This window comes from Nerophis ophidion, linkage group LG15 (genome assembly GCF_033978795.1).
Source record: "Nerophis ophidion isolate RoL-2023_Sa linkage group LG15, RoL_Noph_v1.0, whole genome shotgun sequence".
Taxonomy (NCBI): domain Eukaryota; kingdom Metazoa; phylum Chordata; class Actinopteri; order Syngnathiformes; family Syngnathidae; genus Nerophis; species Nerophis ophidion.
The window spans coordinates 37,068,392-37,082,350 of record NC_084625.1 but is presented as its reverse complement, the minus strand read 5'-3'; the positions used below and the strand labels follow the sequence as shown (position 1 = coordinate 37,082,350).

The 13,959-nt window shown below is 41.1% G+C and overlaps 1 protein-coding gene across 4 annotated transcripts in view; it reads right to left on the bottom strand.

The window, feature by feature from the left end:
• LOC133569629 (receptor activity-modifying protein 3-like) overlaps positions 1 to 13,959 on the bottom strand; it is a 114,430-nt gene that overhangs the window by 99,501 nt on the left and 970 nt on the right. The gene's annotated exons all lie outside the window — the stretch shown is intronic.

Below are 13,959 nucleotides of genomic sequence, written 5' to 3'. Positions count from 1 at the left end.
ATTTTGCACTGTTATACAATTTAATAAATCAGAAACTGATGACATAGCGCTGTTTTTTACTTCTTTATCTCTCTTTTTTGACCAAAAATGCTTTGCTCTGATTAGGGGGTACTTGAATTAAAAAAAATTTCACAGGGGGTACATCACTGAAAAAAGGTTGAGAACCACTGTTATAGACTATATATCTACTAACACATTATATTACTTTAAATGTTTCCGCTTAAAAAAAATGCAAATGTTTAAGGTGTGGTGGTTTAATTTTAGCTGTGACGCCACGCCATGTTCAAATACATTTAGAGGAAACCCTGACTTTATTTTACTTTTAATTTTTGGTTTCCCCCTGAGAGATTGCCACCTTATTGTGGTTTGTCTTAGGCCATGTCTACACTAAGTCGTTAAGCCCCTTAAACAAAAAAATTATTTATCCACACTAAACCATCGTTTAAGGTACCCCTCAACGGACAAAATTTTACACGACTAAGTGAGCCCTGTATTTGTTTCATCTTCGGCACATAACTTTGTATGGACTCATTGATCGCTTACAAAGTGAGTTCGAAGAGGAAGTGACGCCAGAAAGATCGCGGCCACACAGGAAGAGACATCAGAAAGAACGCGCCATAGTTAGCTTCATAACAAAGATGGGAGGCGGATCATCCAGACATACCCATGTTTTTCCTTCTTCTACATGTAGAGGCGCTTTTGGAAATCACAAATCAATACCTTAAGAGAAGGCAACAGGCGATTGCAGCTACTTCAGATACAACACTTCTCAGACGGCAAGAGAACTTTCAAATGTCTCAGCTGTGAGTCTATTTACCGAAAAACTTTGTTTTCTTCCTATGATTTATCAACACTCATCACCGTTTTGCAAGCACTTTTTTCAGTTGTATTTAGTAAAGTCACAGTTCAACAGACGGATGTCTCCTGCATGTTTGAATGAATGTGCAGTATCTCCATTGTAATGCCTTACATGCGCAACATCCTCATTTAAATTAGGCGACCTGCACCGCTTTACAAAAATAATAAGTCACACACAGCATGCCAATAATCTATAAAGTACATGTTACTTTATAGATTACTCACGCTGTTTAGCGCGTAGTATTTGCCATCCATCCATCCATCCTCTTCCGCTTATCCGAGGTCGAGTTGCTGGGGCAGCAGCCTAAGCAGGGAAGCCCAGACTTTCCTCTCCCCAGCCACTTCGTCCAGCTCTTCCCGGGGGATCCCGAGGCATTCCCAGGCCAGCCGGGTGACATAGTCTTCCCAACGTGTCCTGGGTCTTCCCTGTGGCCTCCTACCGGTTGGATGTATCCTAAACAACTCCCTAAGGAGGCTTTCGGGTGGCATTCTGACCAGAAGCCCGGACCACCTCATCTGGCTCCTCTCGATGTGGAGGAGCAGCGGCTTTACTTGGAGCTCCTCCCGGATGGCAGAGCTTCTCACCCTGTCTCTAAGGGAGAGCCCCACCACCCAGCGCAGGAAACTAATTTCGGCCGCTTGTACCAGTGATCTTGTCCTTTCGGTCATGACCCAAAGCTCATGACCATAGGTGAGGTTGGGAACGTAGAACGACCTGGAAATTGAGAGCGTTGCCTTCCGGCTCAGCTCCTTTTTCACCACAACAGAGCGATACAGCGTCTGCATTACCGAAGACGCCGCAACAATCCGCCTATCAATCTCACGATCCACTCTTCCCTCACTCGTGAACAAGACTCCGAGGTACTTGAACTCCTCCACTTGGGTCAGGGTCTCCTCCCCAACCCGGAGATGGCCTTCCACCCTTTTCCATGGACTCGGACTTTGAGGTGCTGATTCTCATTCCGGTCGCTTCACACTCGGCTGCGAACCTATCCAGTGAGAGCTGAAGATCCCGGCCAAATGAAGCCATCATGACCACATAATCTGCAAAAAGCAGATACCTAATCCTGCGGCCACCAAACCGGAACCCCTCAACGCCTTGACTGCGCCTAGAAATTCTGTCCATAAAAGTTATAAACAGAATCGGTGACAAAGGGAAGCCTTGGGGGAGTCCAACCCTCACTGGAAATGTGTCCGACTTACTGCCGGCAGTGCAGACCAAGCTCTGACACTGATCGTACAGGGAGCGAACCGCCACAATCAGACAGTCCGATACCCCATACTCTCTGAGGACTCCCCACAGGACTTACCGAGGGACACAATCAAATTCATTCTCCAAGTCCACAAAGCACATGTAGACTGGTTGGGAAAACTCCCATGCACCCTCAAGAACCCTGCGAGAGTATAGAGCTGGTCCACAGTTCCACGACCGGGACGAAAATCACACTGTTCCTCCTGAATCCGAGGTTCGAATATCCGGCGTAGCCTCATCTCCAATAAACCTGAATAAACCTTACCGGGAAGGCTGAGGAGTGTGATCCCAAGATAGTTGGAACACATCCTCCAGTTACCCTTCTTAAAGAGAGGGACTACCACTCCGGTCTGCCAATCCAGAGTTACCGCCCCCAATGTCCACGTGATGCTGCAGAGTCTTGTCAACCAAGACAGCCCCACAGGTCGGGGGCGGGGCTGGGGGCCTAATTGGGGGTGAGGGGCGTGGTTAAGAGGAGAGGAGTATATTTACAGCTGCACTGCACTTTCTAAAGTAGATGTTATTGGATTGATTGATTGATTGAAACTTTTACAAGTAGATTGCAAAGTACAGTACATATTCCGTACAATTGACCACTAAATGGTAACACCGCAATACATTTTTCAACTTGTTTGAGTCGGGGTCCACATTAATCAATTCATGGTACAAATATATACTATCAGCATAATACAGTCATCACACGAGTTAATCATCATAGTATATACATTGAATTATTTACAATTCGGGGAGTGGGATGAAGAGTTTTGGTTGATATCAGTACTTCAGTATCAACAATTGCATCAACAGATAAATGGACATTGAAACAGTGTAGATCTTACTTGGTAGGATATGTACAGCGAGCAGAGAACATAGTGAGTTCACATAGCATAAGAACAAGTATATACATTAGAAATACATTAAATTATTTATATTAGGTTATTTACAATTCGGGGAGATGGGATGTGAATGGAGGAGATTAGTAAAGGGTTGAAGTTGCCTGGAGGTGTTGTGGTGCATGTACAGTAGATGGCAGTATTGTCCTGTTTAAGAGTGTCACATGCTGTTTACGGCAGACGAACTGCCTTACGGTAGAGTAGTAGACGTAAACGTGACTGTTGTTGTTGTGTTTTGTTACTGCGCTGGGAGGACGTTATTGAAACTGCCTAACAATAAACCCACATAAGAAACCAAGAACTCACCCTCGATCATTCTACATTTATAACGTTATTGGGCAGACACGCTCTCGGACATTTCACTCAGGTCCTCATGGAGCTGGAGGGGGCGTGGCCTCCAGCTCCGCCTGAATTTCGGGAGATTTTCAGGAGAAAATTTGTCCCGGGAGGTTTTCGGGAGAGGCGCTGAATTTCAGGAGTCCCCTGGAAAATCCGGGAGGGTTGGCAAGTATGAAACACCCCGATGCCCTCGTTCTCATTTCAGGTGACTTTAATCATGCTACTTTGGACTCAGTTTTACCCACTTCCCACCAATTTGTGGACTGTGCAACACGGGACAGTAAAAATATGGACCTTTTGTATGCTAATTCAAAAGATGCATACAGTGCCACTGCCCTTCCCTCCCTAAGACGGTCTGATCACAATCTAGTGCATCTAATACTTCTAATGTTCCTGCTGTGAGAAGGCAGCCTGTATCAGCAAAATCAGAACAGAGGTCGAGCCAGGAGGCATGTCTCGCACTGCAAGACTATTTTGAGACGTGCTCTGTGAGCCTCACAGGACAGACATTGACTGCATTACAGACTGCATCACAGACCACATTAATTTTTGTCAGGACTCTGTCATTCCTACAAAAACTGTCCATTGTTACCCAAACAACATTCCCTGGATCATCAGTCAGCTAAAGGTGCTCCTGATTAAAAGAAGCTAGCCTTCAGATCTGGTCTGATCGGGATGAGTTGAGGAGGATACAGTGGCAGCTTAATGTTAAACCGCGGCAGGGGAAATATACCTACAGTAGGGAGCTGGAGGCCAAACTCCAGCAGAATAATACTCGGGATGTGTGCAAAGGCCTGGAAACACTGGCTTTAACACCAACAAAGCCAAGCAGCAGAAAGATGGTGCAGATAGAACCATAAAGCTGAGTTCAGCACTGCACCCACTGTTGGCCGTCCCCCCACTCCTCCTGTCCTCACACCTCTCCAGACGAACAATCCAAAAACTCCTACACTTTTGCCTGCCATCGCTGCTTCACATGCCCCCACTTCCACCCCCACTAAGAAAGACACCCTTGTGTATCTGACACCTGGCCATGTGAGACGACAGCCGAAGAGAGTCTACCCAGCTTAGTCAGCAGGCCCTGACCATGTCAACCCATGGGTTCTGAAGACTTGTGCTGCGCAGCTGACTGAAATCATGCACTTTATCTTTAACCTGAGTCTAAAGTTAGATAGGATTCCAGCACTATGGAAAACATCCTGCATCGAGCCGGTGCCCAGGAAGCTCATCCCATCAGGCTTGAATGACTTCAGATCCTTTGCCCTGACGTCTCATGTCATGAAAATCCGGGAGAGACTTGTGCTGGCTCAGCTGAGACCCCTGGTGGCTCCTTTCCTGGATATTCTAGTTTGCGTATCAACCCCATGTTGGGGTGGTTGATGCTGCTATCTACCTGCTGCAGATGTTGTGGCTGTTTGCTGCTGTAATCCAGCGGGTGAGAGCGGCTCAGGTGGTAAAATAAGTTTGTCGTGTTCCAAGACTTGGTCGGGACTATGACCTTGCAAAGTTTGCAGACAGTATTACTCTGATTCGTATCGGACTTAAAAAATCCAAAATACTGCCAAACTGGTGACGTGACGTTTCCTTTTTTATTTACAATTTCCTCTCGTGCTGCCGCACTCATATTCCCGTTTCGTTGATTAACGTGGACCCCGACTTAAACAAGTTGAAAAACTTATAGGGGTGTTACCATTTAGTGGTCAATTGTAGGGAATATGTACTGAACTGTGCAATCTACTAATAAAAGAATCAATCAATCGTTGCTTTTTTTTCTTCCTATCAGCATTTCCCAGAATGCCTTGCCGTTCAGACTCGGCCATGATAGGTCGAGAGGCTAATACCCTTCCTTTGCCTACACCCCCCAGAATGCCGTGCGGTTCCGGCTCTGCGTTTCTTACTATTTTTTTCTAACAGAACTCAGTGAAATTATCGAACGTTCTATCGACCCCATTTTCTATTGATATCGATCACATGTCTATCGCGATATATATTGTTATTGTTTTATCGCCCAGCCCTAGTTTATCTTCTTTCATTTTAATTTTTAAATAATAGAATGTGGTTTTTGATTAATGTAAATTGGGTGATGATGTCGTTTCACTTCCAGGTTATGTGACGTCACACAAATTAATTTCCTGTTGAACACACCTGCGTGTCTTTCAACTCGACACTGTGGAGTATATATCTATCACTTTATGTTCACTATAAATTATATATTTTAGTATAGAGATTACAAAGAGGAACATAGCTAAGACTTGCAATCTGGCTGGAAAGATGTCCAGCCATCGAGTATTTGTCTCTGGCCCCCTGCCTAAGTGAGGCGTAGCAGATTAGTCTCGCATAACAAGTGGCTGGCTAGTTTTTGTAGAGAACAGGGACTAACATTTACTGATAATTGGCCCTCTTTCTGGGGCAAACAGGGCTTGCTGAGGAGGGACAGCCTTCAACCTAACAGGGAAGGCGCCATCACTCTATCTAGAAATATAGATTACTGGTTGAGTCACACTTGACTAACTACCCTAGAGCAAGCTCGGACACCGACAATTACAGTGTTTGTTAGTCCGGGCAAGGAGTAAGTTAAAATAGAACTAACCAGCACCAGGATGGAAAATTCCTGCACACATAGCAATTCTCATAGAATAATACACAACTTACATAATGTTTTTTCTGTAGGGATCGTGCCAGAGGTGAACATGCATTCTACAGAGGTGGCAAATTAAGTTGCATTCACCTATCGCAGCACCAAGCAAATAATCTCAAGATCCCTATCATATCAATTCTTAGATGTGATCAAAAATGTTTAAAGAGGACTACACAAAATAAATGTAACATTATAATATCAGTCCTACGGATAGCATTAACAAACTGTCCTTAAAACAGCCCCCATTGAGTTTTGTTCTTCGGCCCACTTAAGAAGTTTTAAGGAGATTTTCATATTCACCAATGTTTTCTTAGCTTGGATTTATTTGTAGGTAAGAACAAAATCTATGAGTGCTCCAGAGCACTCATAGGGTGGCCTATTTGTTCTCAAATGTGACAAGTTCCCTTACTTCTATTGTCTAATGTTAAATTCATATCATAGATATATAGATAGATATAGTTAGATACATAGATAGATAGATATAGATAGATAAATACATAGATAGCTATAGATAGATACATAGCTAGATAAATTGACAGAGATAGATTTAGATATATGAAGAGAATTATAGAGATTTATAGATAAATATCTATCTATCTATCTATATTTGTGTACATTAGTTCTCTTCTAATGTACACAAATATAGATGGATAGATGGATAGATACATAGATGGATAAATAGATATAGACAAGACAGACAAACAGACAGACATATAGCAAAATGAGCAATATATAGACATTTCAAAATACCAAGTGCGTGCCCACACGCACTCACGCAAGCACACGCACGCACGCACACATACTGCAAGATGTCGCAGATCGTACCCTGGGGAGGGAGTGCATATTTCACGATCATGTCGACCTATTTGCCTGAAGTGACAAATATTTATTTGAATGCTTTAGGCAGACCGCCCCTTTCTTAAACTTACGTTTTGATATTATGTATTTCTCCCACGGGAAAATACGAATTTCTCTACTGTAATCTGTTTGCGTTTTCTTTCTTTTCCGCCAGAATTGTCCCCTCATATGGGGAATTAAGGGCGTTTACCTATGCAAATTACGGAATTAAGGGTGTTTACATACATATTTTGGGGAAGTAAGAGCGTGTTTATGTAGAAATTATAATAGACACGCACGCGCAAACCATTTGGCATTCAGCAATTTAAGAACAGCAAGTTTTGGCCACTTAAGAACACGTCATGAATTTGAATGGACACCTCTCAGGAAATCACTTAGGAAGAAAGATAAGAGGAAAAGTTAAGAACTTATTACTGAACGGGGGCCATTGTTTCCCAAAACATTATTAGTTAATGAGGTCATTAAAGAAAACAATATTAACGTCATTGGTCTCAGTAAAACACTTGGCAGATTAATTTTTCCCGCTTAACGAGGCATTTCCCCCTAACTATACGAATGCACATACTGTCCATCCCCTTAAAAGTGGTGGAGGGGTGGCACAAAACAATGAAGACCTTAACCTTACCCCTAACGTAAGTAATACATGTAAATCATTTGAGGTGCTTACTATGAGGTCTGTCACACCGCTACATCTCTGACTGGCTGTTATCTACCGCCCCTCCTGGGTGCTATTCGGACTTTGTCAGTAAATTTTCAGAGTTTGTCGCTGATCTTGTGACACACGCAGATAAAATAATTATAATGAAGGAGTTTAATATCCAGACCCTCCATGCGTGGCGCTCTAGACTATAATTGATAGCTGTGGTCTTACACAAAAAATGAATGGACCCACGCATCGCAACAGTAATACGTTAGATGTAGTCCTTGTCCAGGGTCTCACCACCTCCAAAGTTATGGTACTCCCGTACACTAAAGTAATGTCCGATTACCTTATAAAGTTTGAATTTCTGACTAATTGTCAACAAGCTACTAATAACCACTGCTTTGCCAGCCACAACTGCTACTGCCTTTGGTAATGGCACCATTCCCAAATTATGTGGGCTCTATTGATAAGCTTTAACAATGTCCTGTGCAACACATTTAATACTATGGTTTACAGAAGAAACCAAACTTCTTAAACTATCATGTAGAAAGCTGGAACGCAAATGGCGCTAATTTTTAGGTTTTCCATCAAGCATGGAGTAATAGTTTAATAACTTATAAAGGCAGGCTTACCTTAGCTCGAAAATAATTAGTACTCTAATCTCATCCACCCCAATAAAAACGATCCTAAATATTTGTTCAGTACAGTAACATCGCTGCTGAGACTCCTTGGCTGATGATTTTATGAATTTCTTTATAAAAAATTGATTGAACTCATTAGAAAGGGGATTAAAGACAACACGACCCAGCTACAACTGGGTTCTATTAACGCAGATACGACTGTATGTATGACGGATATTGTCCTACAAAATAATGTTTCTCTTTTTGATGAAATAACATTGGAGGAACTCCTGCGACGTGTAAATGGGACAAAACGAACAACATGTTTATTTGACCCTTTTCCTGGAAACTTATCATGGACCTGTCTGTAATATTACGACCATCAGTGCTAAACATTATTAACTTGTCAATTTCCTCTGGCACTGTTCCCCCAGCATTCAAAAAAGCGGTTATTCATCCTCTGCTCAGAAGACCTAACCTCGATCCTAAACTCATGGTAAACTACCATGTTCCACCTTACCTGTATCTCGAAAATCCTCGAAATAATTGTTGCACAGCAGCTAAATGAACACTTAGCGTCCGACAATCTCTGTGAACCCTTTAAGTCCCGTTTCAGGGAAAATCACTCTACCGAGACAGCCATTGCAAAAATGAGTAATGATCTATTGCTAACTACGGATGCCGATACGTCATCCATGTTGCTGCTACTTGATCTTTGCGCTGATTTCGATATCGTTGATCATAACATTTTATTAGAACGTATCAAAACGGGTATGGGTTTGTCTAACTTAGTCTTTTCTTGATTTTACTTACTGACAGGATACAGTGTGACCTTGGAGTATGTTAGTGTAACGTGGTTCTTGGCCCTGCACTCTTCAGCATCTACAAGATTCCGCTAGGTGACATCATACGCAAACACAGTGTTAGCGTTCATTGTTATGCTGATGACACCCAACACTACATGCCCTAAAACCTGACCAATACACCAGATTGTAGTCACCTGGAGGCGTGCCTAAATGAAATTAAACAATGGATATTCACTAACTTTTTACAACTTAACGCTAAGAAAACGGACATGTTAATTATCGGTCCTGCTAGACATCGGCACTTATTTATAATACCACCTTAACATTTGACAACAAAACAATTATACAAAGTGACTCTGTAAAGAATCTCGGTATTATCTTCGACCCAACTCTCTCATTTGAGTCATACATCCAGAATGGTACTAAAACAGCCTTCTTTTATCTCCGTAATATCAGAAAAAAGTGTCCCATTTTCCACAACACCAACGCTGAGATCATTATTCATGTGTTTATTACCCCTAGTTTTGTTGACTGTAACATAATATATTTGGGTCTCCCTATTTCTAGCATTAAAAGATTACAGTTGGTACAACATGCGGCTGGTAGACTTCACATCTGCTGTCCCCTCCAAGGTTTCTCATTACGCCTATTGGGTTGAGTTTTTTTTGCCATGATGAAGAATCTGAGCCGCCGATGTCGTTGTGCTTTGTGCAGCTCTTTGAGACACTTGGGATTGAGGGCTATATAAATAAACTTTGATTGATTGATATGTCTTAGTAATTTAGACAGTAATTAGCTATCGGTGTCAACATTCCAGTTCTCCTTATATTGTCCTCTATTTTTACTTCTTTTTTAGGATGCAGGCCCGGATGTAGGTGCCCTGCATGAGTGCTTTGCCTTTTGTGGAGCTTGTATTTGATAGCAAAGTAAATGCAAGAAACACCTCCTGTCTTTTCCTAGTAATACGCACTCTGTGGGAAATTCATTAGCGTCCAACTTGTAGAATCTGTACTATAAAAATCTGAATAAGATAAACATTTTATATACCCCAAGTATATTTGGAGGGGTCTGAATATTTGCTAAATATAAGTAGCTAAAATGAGAACATTGATCCATCCTGCCGTGTCTTTGTATTCTTTGGCAGACCAGTGGCGTACAAGAAGTGAAGCAGAGTTACAATGCACGTGTAGTGTGGTGTTCAATTTGACTTAAGTTGTGGTCCAAATGTATTTGAAGCTGGCCGTTATAGTTAGACCACAGCTCCGTGGAGAGGAGGTCCAAAGTGAAGGACAAAAACAGACAAAATATTCTCTTTTTCTTTCTTTGAGCCCTGCTTCTTTCAGGTAAATAAAGTTCAGTCGTAATATTGCAGCCTGTGCTGTATGTCAAGGGGACATCGAACACTGTCAGTCAGTGCCAGGCGTCGCGGCGCCAAGGCAGAATATCAACTTGATAACTAAACAATTGTCTCCCGCTGTTAGTGACACAATGCAGTTAAGTGACTCCCCCTCCTCTTCATCACTATCACTTCTATTTCCCTGATGGCACTTACTGTGCTCGTTTTCAGTCAAATTTCACTGCCCATGACGCGTCATTTCGAAATCATTGTACTGTAAGCTTTACATTATTTCCATTACATGCTATAAATGTGTATAAAATGTGGAGTTAAAAATATAATACTTTTATAATTTTAGTGCATATGCAGCAACATAGTTCAACAAAATTGCAGAATTGCTACAGTAAATATTGTTCCTGGTCAAATCATCTGTTTGTTGCTAAAGCAAAAACACATCCACAGAGCACTATTAGGATTATGACAAAAGTTTTTGTATTATCTCCTGTGCGCCAGGGTTTCCTCAACCATTAGCAGCTCAAGCCTCCACAATAACAATGGTGTAGTCTTGCCCACACATGGTGGCGGTGACGGCAAGACCACCCAACAATGAGCACACTATCACACCAACCAATTCAATACATAAACTCACGAGTCGCAACATACTTTCATACATGATTTAATCCTCTTGGCACCATAATGAGCCAGATCCAGAAATTCTCATTGGCTGTGATATAGGTCAGTTCTGTCCGCTGGGGCGTGATATGGAATAGTGCCCCACAGCTCCCACCCCACCCTGCATGTACAAACCCCGTTTCCATATGAGTTGCGAAATTGTGTTGGATGTAAATATAAACAGAATACAATGATTTGCAAACATTTTCAACCCATGTAAATTGTAAGCAATTTAGGGATTTTACCATCTGCGGTCCGTAAAATCATCAAAAGGATCAGAGAATCTGGAGAAATCACTGCACGTAAGCGATGATATTACGGACCTTTGATCCCTCAGGCGGTACTGCATCAAAAACCGACATCATTGTGTAAAGGATATCACCACATGGGCTCAGGAACACTTCATAAAACCACTGTCAGTAACTACAGTTGGTCGCTACATCTGTAAGTGCAAGTTAAAACTCTACTATACAAAGCGAAAGCCATTTATCAACAACACGCAGGAACGCCGCCGGCTTCGCTGGGCCCGAGCTCATCTAAGATGGACTGATGCAAAGTGGAAAAGTGTTCTGTGGTCTGACGAGTCCACATTTCAAATAATTTTTGGAAATTGTGGACGTGGTGTCCTCCAGAACAAAGAGGAAAATAACCATTCGGATTGTTATAGGCGCAAAGTTCAAAAGCCAGCATCTGTAATGGTATGGGGGTGTATTAGTGCCCAAGGCATGGGTAACTTACACATCTGTGAAGGCATAATTAATACTGAATGGTCCATACAGGTTTTGGAGCAACATATGTTGTCATCCAAGCAACGTTATCATGGACACCCCTGCTTTTTTCAGCAAAACAATGCCAAGCCACGTGTTACAACAGCGTGGCTTCGTAGTAAAAGAGTGCGGGTACTTTCCTGGCCCGCCATTAGTCCAGAAATGTCTCCCATCGAAAATGTGTGGCGCATAATGAAGCGTAAAATACGACAACATTACCCGGACTGTTGAACAACTTAAGCTGTACATCAAGCAAGAATGGTAAATAATTCCACTTCCAAAGCTTCAACAATTAGTTTGCTCAGTTCCAAACGTTTATTGAGTGTTGTTAAAAGAAAATGTGATGTAACACAGTGGGGAACATGCTCTTTCCCAACTACTTTGGCACGTGTTGCAGCCATGAAATTCTAAGTTGATTATTATTTGCAAAAAAAAAAATGTTTATGAGTTTGAACATCAAATATCTTGTCTTTGTAGTGCATTCAATTGAATATGGGTTGAAAAGTATTTGCAAATCATTGTATTCAGTTTATATTTACATCTAACACAATTTCCCAACTCATATGGAAACGGGGTTTGTATGTTGTAATCATGGTTGACTTGCTCTTGACACATTTGTTTCTGATACCTTCATGCTTTTTTTTTAAAGTATGCCTTCAGTTAAGTTTGACCTAAGAGTGTTGCCAAAGTCAGAAGTAGTAGCCATGCAAAGTATTTCCCTGTTAGCACACAACAGCTGTTTGATTGCAATGTGCATCTTAGTTGTGTATTTGATTGTTCTACTTGGAAGTGTTGAAATTGCCCATAAAATTGCCAGTGAATCTAATGTAAAGCAGCATCAAATTATTTTGGGATAAATATTGCATAGAGCTGAGCTTTCAGTCTTTTTGCTAATTGAGCCCACACCTTCAAACACTAAAACACTAACGTGTTTTAGTGTTAAGATAGCGGCAAGCAATCTTAACAGGAACCAATACCTAAAAATACCGGTTCTCGGCATTCATCCATAGCCAATGGATTACGCCTCAACTACTTTACTCAAAATCATTGCGTATAATGTGCAAACTAATTGTAAAATGATGTTATACTATACATCTAAATAATACATTAATAAAAATCACTCTGTTCAATAAACACAGAAGGGCTATAACTAACAACTATTTTGATAGTCGACTAATCGGATTATGAAGCATTAGTAGCTCTAATTTAGCCCTCAGCTTTTAAATTCCGTATACGATATTTTCAGGCATGTGCTAACCAACAAAGATGACTAATGATATCATAAATATGTGTTCAAACTCTAACTGTGCTGCTAATTAGGCTGTTACGAAAACAAAAACAACTATCAAACGTGTCCATTTCAAAGCATCAGTTGCTGACTTGTCTCCATTGAAGCTGATCCCCTTAGATTAAATTAGGATAAAATCTTCCCACATTTGACATGTTTTCACCTGTGATGTTGTTGTGAGTGGCTAAACTGATTCGCTTCTATGCAGAAAAACACTAGTGATGACTATTTTTGACAAAATAATTTGTCAAAGACAAATGTTATTGTCGTTATTTTTTCGACAATGTCGACAAATCGTTGCAATGATTGATTGTTATATCAACAGATCAAGCTATATTCCTAAATTTCAAGTAAAAGTTGGAGAAAAAAGTTACTTCCTCATGTTAATTCAACCTAAAGTGTTGATGGCACTTTAGTCAAATAAAATGTGAAAATATTGGCTATTATTGTTGTTTACTTGTTTGTCATAACTCATGTATACATACTTGCCTTGCAGGAAATAACAGGAATATAGGAAACTTCACATGCAGTGTCCAGTATTTCCCTGACACTCACACCGTTTGAATGTTTTTTTTCCAAAAAGTTATTGAATGGATATCAACTCATTGAACTGTTTTGGATTCTATCGTTCTAAAAAAATAATACCGTCGCTGCATCGTACCGACAACTACAAATTCAGAGTCAAATCAAATTGTTGTCAAAATGAATTGTTACACTCCGAGTTGTACCTCTAAACGCAGCAGAAAATACTTTGAGAAATCTGGCATTAAATGTGTCCTTTATCAATTGTGGGTACACCAGTGTAGGGTTGCAGCTCCCCGTTATTTTAGGAATGAAGTAGTGTGTTCAATTAATCGTAAAAAACACAATTTAAAGTCTCAAGGCGTATTATAAAGAAACTAATTTGAATAAACAAATTTTTTTTGCTTGCTTAACCTTCATTATTTTTTCTAATAAATGCACATCATCAACAGGTCTGCATTTAATAC